Source organism: Salmo salar, chromosome ssa01, assembly GCF_905237065.1.
Source record: "Salmo salar chromosome ssa01, Ssal_v3.1, whole genome shotgun sequence".
NCBI classification, from domain to species: Eukaryota; Metazoa; Chordata; class Actinopteri; order Salmoniformes; family Salmonidae; genus Salmo; species Salmo salar.
This window is the reverse complement of record NC_059442.1, coordinates 18460792-18484522: the sequence shown is the minus strand read 5'-3', so window position 1 is coordinate 18484522 and position 23731 is coordinate 18460792. Positions and strand designations below refer to the sequence as shown.

Here is a 23731-nt window from a genome sequence, read left to right as displayed (position 1 = left end):
AGGGTGAAAAACCCAGCAGCGTTGTGGTTCTTGACACAAACTGGTGCGCTCAGCACCTACTACTATAACTATAAAGGCACTTTGCCCATTCACCCTCTGAATGGCACACATTCCATGTCTCAATCGTCTCAGTGAACGAACCATTGACAATACAGAAGACAGAGAAGACAGAGAACAAGGAGATAAGCTGAAGAGTTCAGCAATAATAAGCTCTCAGAACATGTGATGGGTTCTAGGGATCCAAACATATTTCTTTTCTTCAGTTTAGACTATACCCACTACTTACGAACATTAGAACAAGTTTAAGTTTAAGTTTCAGCTAATTACAATTGTTGATGTAGTTGCATGTGATCAAAGGCTACATGTTAGCTGTCCCCATTACATAACCTGGCATATTTAGCCCTATGCTAACATCACCAGGTGGCAGTGATTATTTCTAGTAACAGATTCCGCATCCACAAGTATGGACCCTATAGGTTTGTCAAAATGGTGAACCTAGATAAGCCAAAAGTCATAGTGGATAATGTCCATAGGTTACAGACAGATATTAACACTAAATCTGCTGAACTAGAGGATTTCAGCCCAGAACCATAGGAAATCCAGAGCAGGCCTTCCAAACAGTCAGAGAGTTACTGTGGAGGTCTGTCTCAGAGGACCATGGCAGGGGGTCAGCTCTGCCGTGTATACCCAAAAGAGCTCATCCCTTCTGGGCTGGAATTAGCGCTACGTCCCCCTATCCTGACATCATCCTGGTGGTGACAACATCCTTGAGATGAGTGTCCTTTTTGACTGTGTGTGTGTGTGTGTGTGTGTGTGTGTGTGTGTGTGTGTGTGTGTGTGTGTGTGTGTGTGTGTGTGTGTGTGTGTGTGTGTGTGTGTGTGTGTGTGTGTGTGTGTGTGTGTGTGTGTGTGTGTGTGTGCGTGTGTGCGTGCGTGCGTGCGTGCGTGTGTGCATGTGTGTTGGGGACAGTCATGCATCTCGGCCAGCGACATGATTCATGAAAATGTCACGCTGACGGGAGCTCAAACTGAGAGAGAACAGTCTGTTCTTCCAAAATACCCCATCTGACAAATAACACTGCAGGAGAAAACACACACACACAGAAATGTAAACAGACACACACTAACACAGACACTGTTCTGTGCTGGCTGTAGTGCTGGTCAGTACCACACTTTTCTGGGCTGTGCTGATAGAGCTGTGATAAAGCTGTGCTGGACTGTGCTGTACTTTGATAGAGAAGTCCTGGACTGTTCTGTACTTTGATAGAGCTGGACAGGACTGTTCTGTACTTTGATAGAGCTGGACCAGGACTGTGCTGTACTTTGATAGAGATGGACAGGACTGTTCTGTACTTTGATAGAGACGTGCTGGACTGTGCTGTACTTTGATAGAGCTGGACAGGACTGTGCTGTACTTTGATAGAGCTGGACAGGACTGTTCTGTACTTTGATAGAGCTGGACAGGACTGTTCTGTACTTTGATAGAGCTGGACAGGACTGTTCTGTACTTTGATAGAGCTGGACAGGACTGTTCTGTACTTTGATAGAGCTGGACAGGACTGTGCTGTACTTTGATAGAGCTGGACAGGACTGTTCTGTACTTTGATAGAGCTGGACAGGACTGTTCTGTACTTTGATAGAGCTGGACAGGACTGTTCTGTACTTTGATAGAGCTGGACAGGACTGTTCTGTACTTTGATAGAGCTGGACAGGACTGTGCTGTACTTTGATAGAGCTGGACAGGACTGTTCTGTACTTTGATAGAGCTGGACAGGACTGTTCTGTACTTTGATAGAGCTGGACAGGACTGTGCTGTACTTTGATAGAGCTGGACAGGACTGTTCTGTACTTTGATAGAGCTGGACAGGACTGTTCTGTACTTTGATAGAGCTGGACAGGACTGTTCTGTACTTTGATAGAGCTGGACAGGACTGTGCTGTACTTTGATAGAGCTGGACAGGACTGTGCTGTACTTTGATAGAGCTGGACAGGACTGTTCTGTACTTTGATAGAGCTGGACAGGACTGTGCTGTACTTTGATAGAGCTGGACAGGACTGTTCTGTACTTTGATAGAGACGTGCTGGACTGTGCTGTACTTTGATAGAGCTGGACAGGACTGTTCTGTACTTTGATAGAGCTGGACAGGACTGTGCTGTACTTTGATAGAGCTGGACAGGACTGTGCTGTACTTTGATAGAGCTGGACAGGACTGTTCTGTACGTTGATAGAGCTGGACAGGACTGTTCTGTACTTTGATAGAGCTGGACAGGACTGTTCTGTACTTTGATAGAGCTGGACAGGAATGTTCTGTACTTTGATAGAGATGGACAGGACTGTGCTGTACTTTGATAGAGACGTGCTGGACTGTGCTGTACTTTGATAGAGACGTGCTGGACTGTGCTGTACTTTGAAAGAGCTGTGTCAGCGCTGTTCAGCATTGTACTATGTTGAGGCCAGTGTCAGTGCTGGTCAGTACTGTGTGTTAAGGCCGGTGGCAGTGCTGTTCAGTACTGTGTTGAGGTCAATGATGCTCAGTACTGTTTTGAGGGCAGTGTCAGTGATGGTCAGTACTGTGTTGAGGCTAGTGTCAGTGCTGCTCAGTACTGTTTTGAGGCCAGTGTCAGTGATGGTCAGTACTGTGTTGAGGCGAGCATCAGTGTTGGTCATGTACTGTTTTGAGGCCAGTGTCAGTGATGGTCAGCACTGTGTTGAGGCCAGTGTCCATGCTGGTCAGTACTGTGTTGAGGCCAGAGTCAGTGATGGTCAGTACTGTGTTGAGGTCAGCATCAGTGATGGTCAGTACTGTGTTGAGGCCAGTCTCAGTGATGGTCAGTACTGTGTTGAGGCCAGTGTCAGTGATGGTCAGTACTGTGTTGAGGCCAGCGTCAGTGCTGGTCAGTACAGTGTTGAGGCCAGCATCAGTGATGGTCAGTACTGTGTTGAGGCCAGCATTAGTGATGGTCAGTACTGTGTTGAGGCCAGCATCAGTGCTGGTCAGTACTGTGTTGAGGCCAGCATCAGTGCTGGTCAGTACTGTGTTGAGTCCAGTGTCAGTGATGGTCAGTACTGTGTTGAGGCCAGCATCAGTGATGGTCAGTACTGTGTTGAGGCCAGTGTCAGTGCTGGTCAGTACAGTGTTGAGGCCAGCATCAGTGATGGTCAGTACTGTGTTGAGGCCAGCATCAGTGATGGTCAGTACTGTGTTGAGGCCAGCGTCAGTGCTGGTCAGTACAGTGTTGAGGCCAGCGTCAGTGCTGGTCAGTACTGTGTTGAGGCCAGCATCAGTGATGGTCAGTACTGTATTGAGGCCAGCGTCAGTGATGGTCAGTACTGTGTTGAGGCCAGCATCAGTGATGGTCAGTACTGTATTGAGGCCAGCGTCAGTGATGGTCAGTACTGTGTTGAGGCCAGCATCAGTGATGGTCAGTACTGTATTGAGGCCAGCGTCAGTGATGGTCAGTACTGTGTTGAGGGCAGCATCAGTGATGGTCAGTACTGTATTGAGGCCAGCGTCAGTGATGGTCAGTACTGTGTTGAGGCCAGCATCAGTGATGGTCAGTACTGTGTTGAGGACAGCGTCAGTGATGGTCAGTACTGTGTTGAGGCCAGCATCAGTGATGGTCAGTACTGTGTTGAGGCCAGCGTCAGTGATGGCTTGCATCTGTATGCGTATGATTCAGTCTGCTATAAATATGTCTGCCCTTTCTGCCTGGCCAACCACAAGGATTAGCAACTCTCTTCACTGGGCTCACCAGCCCTAAACAAACACAAGATACACACACACATAAACACAGATACTGTGAAAAACACAGGGAGTAAAAAATATGTAATGTGCGAAATAGAGTTGAGAAGGACTTGCCCGCAGCATTCAAAACTACTGTTTGATTCTGATTCACATCTCTCTCTCTCTCTCTCTCTTTCTCTCTCTCTCTGTCTCTCTCTCTCTCTCTCTCTCTCTCTCTCTCTCTCTCTCTCTCTCTCTCTCTCTCTCTCTCTCATCCCTCATGCTGTCCACTAATTAGTCAATATACTGTAGGTACAGACAACCTGACATCTGGTTTTACACTGACTACCATTCCTTTCCCTTACCCCTCCATCCCCCATACCCCTCCATCCCCCTTACCCCTCCATCCCCCATACCCCTCCATCCCCCATACCCCTCCATCCCCCTTACCCCTCCATCCCCCATACCCCTCCATCCCCCCATACCCCTCCATCCCCCTTACCCCTCCATCCCCCCATACCCCTCCATCCCCCCATACCCCTCCATCCCCCTTACCCCTCCATCCCCCCATACCCCTCCATCCCCCCATACCCCTCCATCCCCCCATACCCCTCCATCCCCACATACCCCTCCATCCCCCATACCCCTCCATCCCCCCATACCCCTCCATCCCCCCATACCCTCCATCCCCCTTACCCCTCCATCCCCACATACCCCTCCATCCCCATACCCCTCCATCCCCCCATACCCCTCCATCCCCCATACCCCTCCATCCCCAAATACCCCTGCTTCCCCCTTATCCCTCCAACCCCCTTACCCCTCCATTCCCCATACCCCTCCATCCCCCTTATCCCTCCAACCCCCATACCCCTCCATCCCCCTTACTCCTCCATCCCCCTTACCCGTCCATCCTCCTTACCCCTCTATCCCCCTTACCCCTCCATCACCCTTATCCCTCCATCCCCCTTACCCCTCCATCCCCCATACCCATCCATCCCCCCATACCCTCTCGCTCATCCCTCATGCTGTCCACTAAATAGTCAATATACTGTAGGTCCAGACAACCTGACATCTGGTTTTACACTGACTACCATTCCTTTCCCTTACCCCTCCATCCCCCTTACCCCTCCATCCCCCTTACCCCTCCATCCCCCATACCCCTCCATCCCCCATACCCCTCCATCCCCCTTACCCCTCCATCCTCCTTACCCCTCTACCCCCCTTAGCCCTCCATCCCCCTTATCCCTCTATCACTCCTTACCCCTCCCTCCCCTTACCCCTCCATCCCCCTTACCCCTTCATCCCCCTTATCCCTCCATCCCCATACCCCTCCACCCCATACCCCTCCATCCCCCCATACCCCTCCATCCCCCTTAGCCCTCCATCCCCCTTATCCCTCTATCACTCCTTACCCCTCCCTCCCCTTACCCCTTCATCCCCCTTATCCCTCCATCCCCTTACCCCTCCACCCCATACCCCTCCATCCCCCCATACCCCTCCATCCCCTTAGCCCTCCATCCCCCTTATCCCTCTATCACTCCTTACCCCTCCCTCCCCTTACCCCTCCATCCCCCTTACCCCTCCATCCCCCTTATCCCTCTATCACTCCTTACCCCTCCATCCCCCTTACCCCTTCATCCCCCTTATCCCTCTATGACTCCTTACCCCTCCATCCCCCTTATCCCTCTATGACTCCTTACCCCTCCATCCCCCTTATCCCTCTATGACTCCTTACCCCTCCATCCCCCTTACCCCTTCATCCCCCTTATCCCTCTATGACTCCTTACCCCTCCATCCCCCTTATCCCTCTATCACTCCTTACCCCTCCATCCCCCTTACCCCTTCATCCCCCTTATCCCTCTATGACTCCTTACCCCTCCATCCCCCTTACCCCTCCATCCCCCTTATCCCTCTATGACTCCTTACCCCTCCATCCCCTTACCCCTTCATCCCCCTTATCCCTCTATGACTCCTTACCCCTCCATCCCCCTTATCCCTCTATGACTCCTTACCCCTCCATCCCCCTTATCCCTCTATCACTCCTTACCCCTCCATCCCCCTTACCCCTTCATCCCCCTTATCCCTCTATGACTCCTTACCCCTCCATCCCCCTTATCCCTCTATGACTCCTTACCCCTCCATCCCCCTTACCCCTTCATCCCCCTTATCCCTCTATGACTCCTTACCCCTTCATCCCCCTTATCCCTCTATGACTCCTTACCCCTCCATCCCCCCTTATCCCTCTATCACTCCTTACCCCTCCATCCCCCTTACCCCTTCATCCCCCTTATCCCTCTATGACTCCTTACCCCTCCATCCCCCTTATCCCTCTATCACTCCTTACCCCTCCATCCCCTTACCCCTCCATCCCCCTTATCCCTCTATCACTCCTTACCCCTCCATCCCCCTTATCCCTCTATCACTCCTTACCCCTCCATCCCCCTTACCCCTTCATCCCCCTTATCCCTCTATGACTCCTTACCCCTCCATCCCCCTTACCCCTCCCTCCCCTTACCCCTCCATCCCCCTTACCCCTTCATCCCCCTTATCCCTCTATCACCCTTACCCCTCCATCCCCTTACCCCTCCATCCCCTTACCCCTTCATCCCCCTTATCCCTCTATGACTCCTTACCCCTCCATCCCCCTTACCCCTTCATCCCCCTTATCCCTCTATGACTCCTTACCCCTCCATCCCCCTTACCCCTTCATCCCCCTTATCCCTCTATGACTCCTTACCCCTCCATCCCCTATCCTTCCCCCTTATCCCTCTATGACTCCTTACCCCTCCATCCCCCTTATCCCTCTATCACTCCTTATCCCTCTATGACTCCTTACCCCTCCATCCGCCCTTACACCTCCATCAACCTTCACGGACATAAATACAAATACAAACACACACACACACACACACACACACACTCACACACAGACACTCACACGCACGCACACACTCACACACTGACACAAACTCACACACAGACACACAAACCTTGGGCTGGGAAAGTGTGTGTGTGTGTAGGTGTGTGTGTGTGGTGTTTGTGTGTTTTTGTGTGCGTCCTGGGAAACGCCAATGGAAAAAGGCCTGAGCGGCGGTCTCATCATTCTTACTCCTCAGTCTCTCAATACCTCACACAGATATTTATATATATTTATATGTAAATACACATGATAGGTGGCCGCACTCGGGTTTCAATGAAAATACTAGGGTTGAGACGCGATACACGGGGGCTAAAGCCAGGAGCTATTAACAACCTGGACATAACTCACACACCCACGCGTGCACGCACACACACACACACACACACACACACACACACACACACACACACACACACACACACACACACACACACACACACACACACACACACACACACACAGCTACCTCACCCCATCTGACCCCATTCCAAGGCAGAGGCAAGGGAAAATATGACACACACAACACACCTATCCACACCCCCTAAATCCCCTCACAACCTCACACACACAGCAACTCCCCCCTGATTTAAGACCGGCCTGTCTTATCACTGGGGGGACATTATAAATAGGCCTCAAGTGGCAACCAGACACCAGGGAGCAGGGTAACAAGATGGCCACGGTGGTATTTATAGGGGACGGAGGGACCAACCGACTCACTGGGGTCACCAGAAAGGAGGGAGGGAGGAGGGACATGTGAGAGAGGTTGGATTGACCATGAATTATTCCATAGCAGCTGTGATGTTAAGATTCAGTAGAGCTGTTGTCATCATGACTCTGACCATGATAGGTTATGGTCAAAACTGGGTCGCAGTCACGTAAGCTCCATGGTCAGACATGATGGAGAAACAGAGTTTTTAAAACCTCATTTGTTACAACTACATCCCGTTTCCATTGACCCTGATATCCACTTTTCCTCGTATCCTCTGACCTTTTCAGTGATGAAAGGACAGGAGGAGAAGGACACAAGGAAGCACAACTACAGTACATTGGGAAATATTCATGAACAATTGCATGCATCCTACTTTTCAGAAATAATATGAGATTCGACAAAGGTGTAGACTAAGAGGCAGTTTAGGGTTTGAAAGAGTTTCTCACAAAGCAGTCATGGACAGAGAAAAACAAGAGATGATCAATCAAACAGCCAGGCAGTCCAAACTAGGCCAAACTGTACACACTCACATAAACCCTGTTCAGGAAGACTGTGATGGGATGAATAGGGTGATATATGTTGTATGCCTCTCTCTCTCTCAATCTTTCTCTTTCTCTCTCTCTCTTTCTCTCTCTCACTTCAATTCAATTTAAGGGCTTTATTGGTATGGGAAACATATGTTTACATTGCCCAACCACATGAAATAGATAATAAACAAAAGTGAAATAAACATTTTGGAAATAACAGTAAACATTACACTCACTAAAGTTCCAAAAGAATAAAGACATTTCAAATGTCATGTTGAGTATATATACAGTGTTGTAATGACGTGCAAATAGTTAAAGAACAAAAGGGAAAATAAATAAACATAAATATAGGTTGTTTTAACAAATGTGTTAGTTCTTCACTGGTTGCCCTTTTCTTGTGGCAACAGGTCACAAATATTGCTGATGAGATTGCACACTGTGGTATTTCACCCAATAAATATGGGAGTTTATCAAAATTCTTTGTGGGTCTGTGTAATCTGAGGGAAATTTGTGTCTCTAATATGGTCATACATTTGGCAGGAAGTTAGGAAGTGTAGCTCAGTTTCCACCTCATTTTGTGGGCAGTGTGTACATAGTCTGTCTTCTCTTGAGAGCCAGGTCTGCCTACGGCGGCCTTTCTCAATAGCAAGGCTAAGCTCACTGAGTCTGTACATAGTCAAAGCTTTCCTTAAGTTTGGGTCAGTCACAGTGGTCAGGTATTCTGCCACTGTGTACACAGTGGTCAGGTTTTCTGCCACCCTATGTTTAGGGACAAAAAGCATTCTAGTTCTTTTTTTGTTCCGTTGTGTCATGTAATTATCTTTTAGTTTTATCATGATTTGGTTGGGTCTAATTGTGTTCCTGTCCTGGGGCTCTGTGGCGTCTGTTTCCAAACAGAGCCCCAGGACCAGCTTGCTTAACTTCTTTGGGCTAGGGGGCAGTATTCGGAAGTTTGGATGAATAAGGTGCCCAAAATAAACTGCCTGTTACTCAGGCCCAGAAGCTAGGATATGCATATAGTACTGCATAGAAAACACTAGTACTGGATAGAAAACACTGTAATGTTTTTAAAACTGTTAAAATAATGTCTGTGAGTATAACAGAACTGATATAGTAGGCAAAAACCCAAGGACAATTCATCCAGACATTTTCTTTTCCAGCTCATCACTGATTACAATGGCTGGGAATTGGAATATAAAAGGAAGACCTCACAGATTGCAGTTCCTAGGGCTTCCACTAGATGTCAACACTTTAAAAAGAGTTTCAGGCTTGTTTTTTGAGAAATGAGCTAGAATTGGTAGTTTTTCTAAGTGGCTACTCTTTTGGCTGTAGTGTTTGTTGCCCTCGCCAATACGTTGATATATATGTTGAAGAGGGTGGGGCTTAAGCTGAATCCCTTTCTCACCCCACGGCCCTGTGGAAAGAAATGTGTTTGTTTTTTACCAATTTGAACCACACACTTGTTGTTTGTGTACATGGATTTTATAATGTTGTATGTTTTTCCCCCAACACCACTTTCCATCAATTTGTATAGCATACCCTCATACCAAATTCAGTTGAAAGCTTTTTGAAATCTACAAAGCATGAGACGATTTTGCCTTTGTTTTGGTTTGTTTGTCTCTCTCTCTTTCTCATTCTCTTTCTCTTTCTCTCCCTCTCCCTCTCTCTCTCCCCCTCTCTCTCCCTCTGTCTGTCTTTCTTTCTTTCACTCTCTCTTTCTCTTTGTTTTTCTCTCCCTCTCTCTCTCTCTCTCTCTCTCTGTCTCTCTCGTCTTCATATGATAGGTGGTGTCAGGATAGAGATTATACACATACAGAAAGATCAAGAAAGGGGCAGAGAGAGAGACAGCGAGGTAGAGAGCGAGAAAGAGAGAGAAAGTGAGACAGACTGAAAGAGAGAGAGAAATAGAGAGAAAGAGAGAGGATGAAGGCAGCATAGTTGTTACCAGGGTTGGAACATAGTCTTCCACTCTCCAACAGAACCAATTAATCTATCCTTATGAGACTCTCTATAGCTCTCAGAGAGAGAAAGATGTAAAGGGTGAGGAGAGAGAGGGAAGGATGGAAAAGGAGAGAGAGAAAAAGGGCTAAAGAAAGAGGGGTAGAGATGAAGAGGAAGAACAACAGAAAGAGCAAGAGAGACTAGCGAGAGAGAGAGAGAGAGAGAGAGAGAGAGAGAGAGAGAGCTACTAGCTGGATTTGTAGGAGCTATATTACTTCCCTGTCCGTTTGTCCATGATTCCACCTCTGACCTGTGTTACCTGCATAAATAGTGTGTTCTTCTGGAGCGCCGGGGTAGCGCTGAGGGCTAAACGTGTCCCGGCTAATGAAGCTTTCAGCGTGGGGCTGCTCTGACAGCTGGCGGGGGAGGGCCGGGAACTACATGCCATGAAATAAGGAGTAAAATTGATTAGCAATTTTCATTTATACATCTAAACAAAAGCTGCTCTGCAAATCAGGGGAAGCCATGTTAAAAATGCACTATGCAGAAATCATATTGCCATTTCCTGGTTGATAAAACTCTAATAGTTCACCTAATTTCAGTTTATGTGACAAAACAAGCAAGTATAGTTTAGGGAATCATTGTATCATCTAAACCGCTGTGAAATATATTTTCTATAACCACAAATATTGTATTTTTAGCTGTTTTAAGCTGGTGTACAAAACTGAAAGTAAAAGATGTAAAAACAGATCTAACACTTCTTGCCTTCAATGACAATGACAGAACAATAACACATTTGTATCTGACTTCGGTCTGGTCGTCCAAAAAGTCACATATGGCAGCTTTATATGTTGGTGGAGAGACCTGTTGGAGGTGAAAAAAGATATATATTCCGCCAATGAGAACTAAAGCCAAATATGCTACATTCACGATAACCTTTTTATTGGAGAGAAAGAGAGAGAGAGAGACAGAGAGAGAGAAGGGGGAGAGAGAGAGAGAGCGCACACAAAAAACTATACCTACCTCAACCTAAACATCAGCGCCACAGGTAACTTCCACAACGCTGTAACTATCTGAGAGACAAGGCAAGAAGTGCCTTCTAGGCCATCAAAAGGAACATAAAATTCGGCATACCAATTAGGATCTGGCTAAAAATACTTGAATCAGTTATAGAACCCATTGCCCTTAACGGTTGTGAGGTATGGGGGTCCGCTCACCAACCAATAATTCACAAAATGTGACAAACACCAAATTGAGACTTTTGCAAAAATATCCTCAGTGTACAACGTAAAACACCACATAATACATGCAGAGCAGAATTAGGCCGATACCCGCTAATGATCAACATCCAGAAAACAGACTTTAAATTCTACAACCACCTAAAAGGAAGCGTTTCCAAAACTTTCCATAACAAAGCCATCACCTACAGAGAAATGAACCTGGAGAAAAGCCCTCTAAGCAAGTTGGTCCTGGGGCTCTGTTCACGAACACAAACAGACCCCACAGAGCCCCAGGACAGAAACATAATTAGACCCAACCAAATCATGAGAAAATAAAAAGATAATTACTTGACACATTGGAAAGAATTTACAAAAAAACAGAGCAAACTAGAATGCTATTTGGCCCTAAACAGAGAGTACACAGTGGCAGAATACCTGATATCTGTGACTGACCCAAACTTAAGGAAAGCTTTGACTATGTACAGATTCAGTGAGCATAGCCTTGCTATTGAGAAAGGCCGCCGTAGGCAGACCTGGCTCTCAAGAGAAGACAGACAATGTGCACACTGCCCACAAAATGAGGTGGAAACTGAGCTGCACTTCCTAACCCCTGCCAAATGTATGACCATATTAGAGACGCATATTTGCACAAAGACCAGCAAAGAATTCAAAAACAGTCCCAATTTTGATAAACTCCCGTATCTATTGGGCAAAATAACACAGTGTGCCATACCAGCAGCAAGATTTATGACCAGTTGCCACAAGAAAAGGGCAAGCAGTGAAGAACAAACAACATCAGTCTTTATATACACCATGAGTCTTTATATAAACACCATCACTCTTTATATACACACCATCACTCTTTATATACAGACCATCACTCTTTATATACAGACCATCACTCTTTACATACACACCATCACTCTTTATATACAGACCATCACTCTTTATATACAGACCATCACTCTTTACATACACACCATCACTCTTTACATACACACCATCACTCTTTATATACACACCATCATTCTTTACATACACACCATCACTCTTTATATACACACCATCACTCTTTATATACACACCATCACACTTTACATACACACCATCACTCTTTATATACAGACCATCACTCTTTACATACACACCATCACTCTTTACATACACACCATCACTCTTTATATACAGACCATCACTCTTTATGTACACACCATCACTCTTTACATACACACCATCACTCTTTAGATACACACCATCACTCTTTATGTACACACCATCATTCTTTACATACACACCATCACTCTTTACATACACACCATCACTCTTTACATACAGACCACCACTCTTTATATACACACCATCACTCTTTACATACACACCATCACTCTTTACATACATACCATCACTGTTTATATAAATACCATCACTCTTTATATACACACCATCACCCTTTATATACACACCATCACTCTTTACATACACACCATCACTCTTTAGATATACACCATCACTCTTTATGTACACACCATCATTCTTTACATACACACCATCACTCTTTACATACACACCATCACTCTTTATATACATACCATCACTCTTTATATACACACCATCACTCTTTATATACACACCATCACTCTTTATATACACACCATCACTCTTTACATATACACCATCACTCTTTACATACACACCATCACTCTTTATATACACACCATCATTCTTTACATACACACCATCACTCTTTATATACACACTACCACTCTTTACATACACACCATCATTCTTTATATACACACCATCACTCTTTATATACACACCATCACTCTTTATATACACACCAGCACTCTTTATATACACACCATCACTCTTTATATACACACCATCACTCTTTAGATACACACCATCACTCTTTACATACATACCATCACTCTTTATATACACACCATCATTCTTTACATACACACCATCACTCTTTATATACACACCATCACTCTTTGTATACACACCATCACTCTTTACATTCACACCATCACTCTTTATATACAGACCATCACTCTTTACATACACACCATCACTCTTTATATACAGACAATCACTCTTTATGTACACACCATCACTCTTTACATACACACCATCACTCTTTACATTCACACCATCACTCTTTATATACAGACCATCACTCTTTACATACACACCATCACTCTTTATATACAGACAATCACTCTTTATGTACACACCATCACTCTTTATATACACACCATCACTCTTTACATACACACCATCACTCTTTAGATACACACCATCACTCTTTATGTACACACCATCATTCTTTACATACACACCATCACTCTTTATATACAGACCATCACTCTTTATATACACACCATTACTCTTTACATACACACCATCAGTCTTTACATACATACCATCACTGTTTATATAAATACCATCACTCTTTATATACACACCATCAACCTTTATATACACACCATCACTCTTTACATACACACCATCACTCTTTAGATATACACCATCACTCTTTATGTACACACCATCATTCTTTACATACACACCATCACTCTTTACATACACACCATCACTCTTTATATACACACCATCACTCTTTATATACACACCATCACTCTTTATATACACACCAGCACTCTTTACATACACACCATCACTCTTTATATACACACCATCATTCTTTACATACACACCATCACTCTTTATATACACACCATCACTCTTTACATACACACCATCACTCTTTATATACACACCATCACTCTTTATATACACACCATCACTCTTTAGATACACACCATCACTCTTTACATACACACCATCACTCTTTATATACACACCATCATTCTTTACATACACACCATCACTCTTTATATACACACCATCACTCTTTACATACACACCATCAGTCTATATACACACCATCACTCTTTATATACAGACCATCACTCTTTACATACACACCATCACTCTTTACATACACACCATCACTCTTTATATACAGACCATCACTCGTTATATAGACCATCACTCTTTACATATACAGACCATCACTCTTTACATACACACCATCACTGTTTATATAAATACCATCACTCTTTACATACACACCATCACTCTTTATATACACACCATCACTCTTTATATACACACCATCACTCTTTATATACAGACCATCACTCTTTATATACACACCATCACTCTTTATATACACTCCATCGCTCTTTATATACAGACCATCACTGTTAAGGTATTAACACCACTCAGTACCTTCACCAATAAAGGATTTAGCCAACGTGGTGTTCCAAGTCTAATGTGTATGGTGTGTATAGCCCGGCCCAGAATCATATTGTAGGAAGTGTTTATTGAAGGGCTTTTTGTCAGAACTCAGAGGGGCATGATGGTATCAACAATTACCAGAGCAACCTGCATGGGCACTCAGCCTCACAGCACACCACCTAGGGGCTTTCTCCATCATACACACACAACACACACACACACACACACAAAAACACACACACACACACACACACACACACACACACACACACACACACACACACACACACACACACACACACACACACACACATGCAGGTTAAACACTATGGCTCTCACTTAAGAAACACACAAACCACAACCAGCCTTTTCCTCATCCTTGTGGAGATTGGCAGGCCCCAAACTCAGAGAGCAGCAGAAAATAAAGTATTTATATTTCATTCTACTCTAAAAACTCTCTCCCTGTGAGAGAATAAAAGGAGGATCCCAAGACTGGCGGCTGGTGAACGAGAAAAAAACTCCAAATGTAATTTTCTGCAAGATTACACACAATAATTATTAGCGTTATAATACCCATAACTAATGGCTTCCAATGAGACAATCTATAGCTATCGATCAGCTAACAATCCAGGCTGGGTGTTACACTCTCTCACTACAGTACACTTTACAGGGAGGAAAGGAGAGGATGCACAGTACAGAGCAAAAAAGGGAGGGAGGGAGGGAGGGAGGGAGGGAGGGAGGGAGGGAGGGAGGGAGGGAGGGAGGGAGGGAGTAGAATAGAATAGAAGTAGGGAAGGAGAGAGTAGAACAATAGAAGTAGGGAAGGAGAGTAGAACAATAGAAGTAGGGAAGAAGAGAGTAGAACAATAGAAGTAGGGAAAGACAGAGTAGAACAATAGATGTAGGGAAGGAGAGTAGAACAATAGAAGTAGGGAAGGAGAGAGTAGAACAATAGAAGTAGGGAAGAAGAGAGTAGAACAATAGAAGTAGGGAAGAAGAGAGTAGAACAATAGAAGTAGGGAAGAAGAGAGTAGAACAATAGATGTAGGGAAGAACAGAGTAGAACAATAGAAGTAGGGAAGGAGAGAGTAGAACAATAGAAGTAGGGAAGAAGAGAGTAGAACAATAGAAGTAGGGAAGAAGAGAGTAGAACAATAGAAGTAGGGAAGGACAGAGTAGAACAATAGAAGTAGGGAAGAAGAGAGTAGAACAATAGATGTAGGGAAGAACAGAGTAGAACAATAGAAGTAGGGAAGGAGAGTAGTACAATAGAAGTAGGGAAGGAGAGTAGAACAATAGAAGTAGGGAAGAAGAGAGTAGAACAATAGAAGTAGGGAAGAAGAGAGTAGAACAATAGAAGTAGGGAAGAAGAGAGTAGAACAATAGAAGTAGGGAAAGACAGAGTAGAACAATAGATGTAGGGAAGGAGAGTAGAACAATAGAAGTAGGGAAGGAGAGTAGAACAATAGAAGTAGGGAAGAAGAGAGTAGAACAATAGAAGTAGGGAAGAAGAGAGTAGAACAATAGAAGTAGGGAAGGACAGAGTAGAACAATAGAAGTCGGGAAGAAGAGAGTAGAACAATAGATGTAGGGAAGAACAGAGTAGAACAATAGAAGTAGGGAAGGAGAGTAGTACAATAGAAGTAGGGAAGGAGAGTAGAACAATAGAAGTAGGGAAGAAGAGAGTAGAACAATAGAAGTAGGGAAGAAGAGAGTAGAACAATAGAAGTAGGGAAGAAGAGAGTAGAACAATAGATGTAGGGAAGAACAGAGTAGAACAATAGAAGTAGGGAAGGAGAGAGTAGAACAATAGAAGTAGGGAAGAAGAGAGTAGAACAATAGAAGTAGGGAAGAAGAGAGTAGAACAATAGAAGTAGGGAAGGACAGAGTAGAACAATAGAAGTAGGGAAGGACAGAGTAGAACAATAGAAGTAGGGAAGGACAGAGTAGAACAATAGAAGTAGGGAAGGACAGAGTAGAACAATAAAAGTAGGGAAGAAGAGAGTAGAACAATAGAAGTAGGGAAGGACAGAGTAGAACAATAGAAGTAGGGAAGGAGAGAGTAGAACAATAGAAGTAGGGAAGGAGAGTAGAACAATAGAAGTAGGGAAGAAGAGAGTAGAACAATAGAAGTAGGGAAGGACAGAGTAGAACAATAGAAGTAGGGAAGGACAGAGTAGAACAATAGAAGTAGGGAAGAAGAGAGTAGAACAATAGAAGTAGGGAAGGAGAGAGTAGTACAATAGAAGTAGGGAAGGACAGAGTAGAACAATAGAAGTATGGAAGGACAGAGTAGAACAATAGAAGTATGGAAGGAGAGAGTAGTACAATAGAAGTAGGGAAGGAGAGTAGAACAATAGAAGTATGGAAGGACAGAGTAGAACAATAGAAGTAGGGAAGAAGAGAGTAGAACAATAGATGTAGGGAAGAACAGAGTAGAACAATAGAAGTAGGGAAGGAGAGTAGTACAAAGGAAGTAGGGAAGGAGAGTAGAACAATAGAAGTAGGGAAGGAGAGTAGAACAATAGAAGTAGGGAAGGACAGAGTAGAACAATAGAAGTAGGGAAGAAGAGAGTAGAACAATAGATGTAGGGAAGGACAGAGTAGAACAATAGAAGTAGGGAAGGAGAGTAGTACAATAGTAGTAGGGAAGGAGAGTAGAACAATAGAAGTAGGGAAGAAGAGAGTAGAACAATAGAAGTAGGGAAGAAGAGAGTAGAACAATAGAAGTAGGGAAGGACAGAGTAGAACAATAGAAGTAGGGAAGAAGAGAGTAGAACAATAGAAGTAGGGAAAGACAGAGTAGAACAATAGAAGTAGGGAAGGACAGAGTAGAACAATAGATGTAGGGAAGGACAGAGTAGAACAATAGAAGTAGGGAAGAAGAGAGTAGAACAATAGATGTAGGGAAGAACAGAGTAGAACAATAGAAGTAGGGAAGGAGAGAGTAGAACAATAGAAGTAGGGAAGAAGAGAGTAGAACAATAGAAGTAGGGAAGGAGAGTAGAACAATAGAAGTAGGGAAAGACAGAGTAGAACAATAAAAGTATGGAAGAAGAGAGTAGAACAATAGAAGTAGGGAAGAAGAGAGTAGAACAATAGAAGTAGGGAAGGACAGAGTAGAACAATAGAAGTAGGGAAGGACAGAGTAGAACAATAGAAGTAGGGAAGGACAGAGTAGAACAATAAAAGTATGGAAGAAGAGAGTAGAACAATAGAAGTAGGGAAGGACAGAGTAGAACAATAGAAGTAGGGAAGGGCAGAGTAGAACAATAGAAGTAGGGAAGGACAGAGTAGAACAATAGAAGTAGGGAAGGACAGAGTAGAACAATAGAAGTAGGGAAGGACAGAGTAGAACAATAGAAGTAGGGAAGGACAGAGTAGAACAATAGAAGTAGGGAAGGACAGAGTAGAACAATAGAAGTAGGGAAGGACAGAGTAGAACAATAGAAGTAGGGAAGGACAGAGTAGAACAATAGAAGTAGGGAAGGGCAGAGTAGAACAATAGAAGTAGGGAAGGAGAGAGTAGAACAATAGAAGTAGGGAAGGAGAGTAGAACAATAGAAGTAGGGAAGGAGAGAGTAATACAATAGAAGTAGGGAAGGAGAGAGTAATACAATAGAAGTAGGGAAGGACAGAGTAGAACAATGGAAGTAGGGAAGGACAGAGTAGAACAATAAATGTAGGGAAGGTCAATGCTTGTCGCAACAACAGTATCCATGTCAATTATATTTGGCATTTTGGAACAATCTTTAGACACCAGATTGAGAGATGTGTTATTATAATAAGATTCCTTATCTGCTATTACAGTACAGCTACTGTAGACAAGTGCTTCCTGATTACTGAATGACTTAACTACAGCCATGCCATAACAACCACTTAACGTACATAGTTACCAGACAAACCATATGAATTACATGACAAACACTAATATAGACAGATGTAAACTACATGTGAACAATCAATCAATCAATCAAATGTTATTTGTCACATGCGCCGAATACAACAGGTGTAGACTGTACCGTGAAATGCTTACTTACGAGCCCTTTCCCAACAATGCAGAGTTAAAAAGTAAGAAAAGATTAGCAGGTTTCCAGGTTTAAAAGGGAAAAAAGGAAATTGTAACAATAAAATAACAATAACGAGGCTACATAAAAGGAGTCAATGTGCAAGGTTACGAGGTAGTTGAGGTTGTTGAGGCATGTACATGTAGGTAGGGGTAAAAGTTACTAGGCAATAAGAATAGATAATAAACAGAGTAGCAGCAGCGTATGAGAAGACTGAAAGTTTCTCTATGGGTGTGTGTGTCGTCAATATGCATGTGTGGGTGTGTTTTGTGTGTGTGAGCATATGTAGTGTGTGAGTGTGTTGGCGTGTCAGTGTAGTATGTGTGAGAGTGTGGGTAGAGTCTAGTGAGTGTGCATAAAGCCAGTACAAGAATGTAATTTCAAAATAGGGGGTCAATGTAAATAGTCAGGGTAGCCATTTGATTAACTGTTCAGCAGTCTTATGACTTGGAGGTAGAAGCTGTTCAGGAGCCTTTTAGGTGCAGACTTGGTGCTCCGGTACCGCTTGCCATGCGGTAGCAGAGAGAACAGTCAATGACTTGGGTGGCTGGAGTCTTTGACAATTTTTAGGGTCTTCCTCTGACACCGCCTGGTATAGAGGTCCTGGATGTCAGGAAGCTTGGCCCCAGTGATGTACTGGGCCATACGCACTTCCCTCTGTAGTGCCTTGCGGTCAGATGCCAAGCAGTTGCCATACCAAGCGTTGATGGGGGCGTGTTCTGCCCTCCATTTGCTGTAGTCCACAATCAGCTTCTTTGTCTTCCTGAAGATGAGGGAGAGGTTGTTGTCCTGGCACCATACTGCCAGGTCTCTGACCTCCTCCTCCTCCTCCTCTCCTTGTAGGATGTCTCATCGTCGTCAGTCATCAGGCCTACCACCGTTGTGTCTTCGGCCAACTTAATGATGGTGTTGGAGTTTTACGCAGCCACGCAGTTGTGGGTGAACAGGAAGTACAGGAGGGGACAAAGTATGCACCCCTGAGGGGCCCCCGTGTTGAGGGTCAGCGTGGCGGATGAGTTGTTGCCTACCCTCACAACCTGGGGACGGCCAGTCAGGAAGTCCAGGATCCAGTTGCAGAGGGAGGTGTTTATTCCCTGGGTCTTTAGCCTAGTGATGAGCTTGGAGGGCATTATGGTGTTGAACGCTGAGCTGTAGTCAATGAACAGCATATTCAAAAAAGGTGTTCCTTTTGTCCAGGTGGGAAAGGGCAGTGTGAAGTGCAATAGAGACTGCGTCATCTGTGGATCTGTTGGGGCGGAATGTGAATCGAAGTGGGTCCTGGGTGTCTGGGATGATAGTGTTGATGTGAGCAATGACCAGCCTTTCAAAACATTTCATGGCTACAGATGTGAGCACTACGGGATACCCTTCGTAATCCGTGATAGTTTGCAAGCCCTGCCACATCCAACGAGCATCACAGCTGGTGTAGTAGGATTCGATCTTGGTCCTGTATTGACCCGTTCCCTGTTTGATTGTTCGTTGGATGGCGTAGCAAGATTGGAAGCTCTGGAAGCTCTAGTCTTCAGCTAAGTGTGGATGTTGCCTGTAATCCATGGCTTCTGGTTGTGATATGTACGTATGGTCACTGTGGGGACAACGTCGGCGATGCACTTATTAATGAAGCAGGTGACTGATGTGATAAATTCCTCAATGCCATTGGATGAATCCCAGAACATATTCCAGTCTGTGCTAGCGAAACAGCGAAACTGTCACGTCCTGACCATAGAAGCTTTTCTTTTCTATGGTAGAGTAGGTCAGGGCGTGACGGGGTTGTGTCTAGTTTAGATTTTCTATGTTGTCATGTTCTTGTTTCTGTATTTCTATGTTGGAAGTTTTTGGGATGATCTCCAATTAGAGGCAGCTGGTCATAATTGTCTCTAATTGGAGATCATACTTAAGTAGTTGTTTTTCCCACCTGGGTTTGTGGGAGATTGTATTTTGAGTAAGTGTATGTTGCACCTCTTAGTCAAGGTTTGTTGTTTTGTTTATGAGTTTATTTGTATGTCTTGCATAGTTTCACAGTTATAATAAAATGTGGAACGATACACATGCGATGCGCTTTGGTCCCATTCTTCAGACAGCCGTGACAGAAACATAGCGAAACATGGTGTAATAGAGTGTAAATGCACACAATATGTCTGGTTTTAATGTTAGCATACTTGGAACGAAGAACTGCATCCCATGGTAGTAATCCTACACTTAACGGCTTGTTAAAAGCGTACTTGGAACTGAGAACTAAAAGTGGTCCCTCACAGGAGAGTGGAAGGGGAGAAAAATAACGTGGTTTAATCCAGAGCACCACTAATCCATGGAATTAAGCTTCTAAATGGTTCTATTCAAGCCAATGAATTCATGCAGATCTGACCGGCTCTGGTCATGTCATTAAGATGATGGGCGACTTCATGGGAAAGAAAATCAAACGTGGGTCTATCCCACTACATTAACGTACAGGGTCTTCTCCCAACCACGCAGTCAACTCCTGCTGTACTACACACACACACACACACACACACACAGTCACACACACACAGTCACACACACACACACACACACACACACACACACACACACACACACACACACACACACATCACACACACACAGTCACACACACACACACACACACACACACACACAGTCACACACACTCTCCACCATGCACAGGAATACATTTTTACGAGGGGGAGGAGGAAGGGACCTGAAGTTGATGGCTACATTATGGCAGTGGAATACTAATGATTGGATCAGCCTGGGTCTAAGTCTACAGGAACTGACTTGGTTTTCGTTGCCAGAAGCAAAGCCTGGATTAGAAGTAAATACAGGCTTAGAGAGAACAGAGAGATAGACTGGACAAACACACGACTTGAAACAATCGGAGAGAGATCCTGAATACTTACTTTCACTTAATACTCAGCAAAAGAGCGAGAGGTGGAGCGGGAGAGAGAGAGACACAGAAGGACAGATAAAGACAACGAAAGGAAGGAAGGAAGTAAGAAAGAACATCCCGCTCGGTGTGCTTCAGATCGCCATGATTCCTTCTAAAATCCACTTCCTGCTTGACGTGATGTCACTGCCTACATCACTGGGAGAGGACTGCAGCTGCCTAAGGGCTGTGGATCTCTGATTAGCAGTCTCTCTCTGTGTGTGTTTGTGTGTGTGTGTGTGTCAGTGGACAGCCAGTGGCATCTCTCCCTCTGCATGGGTATTAATAGGAACACACGTCATACAGGCCTCGAGCTGGAACCTACCCTTAGGCACTGATCTAGGATCAGCTTACCCTCTTCAAAACATAAACTGAACCATTAGAAGTGGGAGACGCAAAACTGACCATAGATCAGCATTCAGGGGCAGCTTTGTCTCAGTGTAGAAAAGGACACAGAGGATACATTCAAGCAAACATATTCATCCATAGCAGAATACCCCATTGTGAGGAAGTTAGCAGAGGGAATAGTGATATAGAATATAGAGATTTTGGCCAGCTTCAGAGCTAGGATGCCATGTTGCTTCCTCCAAGCCCTCCATTCAACCATTCAGAATAAACATTTGGATTCTTAGTACTGTCGTTGTAAGTATAGCGGTTCAGCTATCCTGATTCATTTTGAATTCTGTCGTATAAATGAGAATGCAATAAACACACATTCATTCACTTAAACAAGAGGTGTAATTTCTCCAGATATCATTCCTGCTTACCCCCTCAATAGAAGTGGCCTTGCTGTGGTGTACCAGCTAGCTACAGACATCCACCCTCTCGCTGTGTATCTGACCTGGCACAGCTCACTGTGAATGGGCCAAAGATGTGGCCGATGACCACTGACTTTTTAAATTATTGAGTGAGTGACCTCAATTGGCTGGTGAAAACGGCCCCACATCACATCACTCCTGAGAATCTGCTGCTATTCTAAATATACACAACAAACACTGGCTAGATTCTGAGGCTGACCACTGATGTTCACAGAAGAAATGTAGTATTTATGGGTTTGCATATCTGAATTAATTTTCTAGAATTAAGACCATGCATACTGGATACTGTATATTGTAAGGTTGATATTTTGGCATATAGTAATTGGATAAGGGATACACTGACATACTGTATGTAAGAATATTGCACAATGGCTTTAATAAGAGTGCCAATAGATGATTAAATATGAACACTATAGATCAACTACTAGTAAGCTCACAATCACAAATCATATTTTAAAACTACTCAAAAGAGATGGTACTAAACTGCTCACATTGTACTGTACATACACACACACACACACACACACACACACACACACACACACACACACATACACACACACACACACACACACCAAGTCTGGCAGCTTCTCCTGAACCATACAGCGTTTTGTATTGTCCATAATCCCCAGTCATGAGCATCTAGGCAGTGAAACAATAGTAGCACATCCAACAGCACATCCAACAGCACATCCAACAGCACATCCAACAGCACATCCAACAGCACATCCAACAGCACATCCAACAGCAAGCACTCCCAGATTGGCAGGTCAGAGGAGGAGCAGCAGGTTTACCACTACACGCTCACACACACACACACACACACACACACACACACACACACACACACACACACACACACACACACACACACACACACACACACACACACACACACACACACACACACACGCGCGCACACACACACACACACACGCTTGCCCTGATGAGGTGCACGTTACTCACAGTCTTCCTGGCTTTCTTGAAAGAGTTGTGGTGCAGTTTTCAAGGACACACTCGTCTGTCGTCTTCCCCCCTCACTCTCTCTCTCTCTCCTCTCTCTCTCTCTCTTGTCCTCCTCTCTGTCGCTGCAGCCACAACAAACGTGAATGTGACGCTCGCTCTATTTCTCGTCCTCTCGTTTCTCCCTCTCTTCTCTCCGTCTGCTGTCTCTGGATCAGGGGCTGAGTGGTTCTCTCTGTACCGCCAAGCGGGACCTCTATCTGGCGAGTGTGGTTTGTGGGAGGGAAGGAGGGAGGGGGAAATAGAGAGAAAAAGGAGTGCTGGATAAACTGACGGCTCTTTCCCCTGCCTGTGTACTGGTACACACACTGACACACACACACTCTACACAGAATCGGCTCCCGGCAGGCTCCTATTGCAAGCCAGCAGAAAACAGCCTGCTTTACTGAAAAGCACCAGCATCACATTTCAGGGAAGAGAGAGGGAGAGAAAGAGGTCTGGGACAGGACAGGACCGGAGAGGAAGTCTCAGGCTACTGAGCGCTACACGGTCCCCTAAGCCTAGCTGTCTCACGTGAAAAATGCCCCCCCGCTGAATTCAGAAAATGAC

At 44.6% G+C, this 23731-nt stretch overlaps 1 protein-coding gene across 1 annotated transcript in view; it reads right to left on the bottom strand.

The window, feature by feature from the left end:
* The window catches only part of LOC106570958 (estrogen-related receptor gamma), a 263515-nt gene extending 240017 nt beyond the window's left edge, over window positions 1-23498 (bottom strand). Inside the window, exon 1 of the mRNA XM_014143900.2 lies at window positions 23126-23498. The gene's annotated coding sequence lies outside the window, so the exon portion shown is untranslated. The remainder of the gene's footprint in view (window positions 1-23125) is intronic.
* Between the last annotated feature and the right edge of the window lie 233 nt (window positions 23499-23731).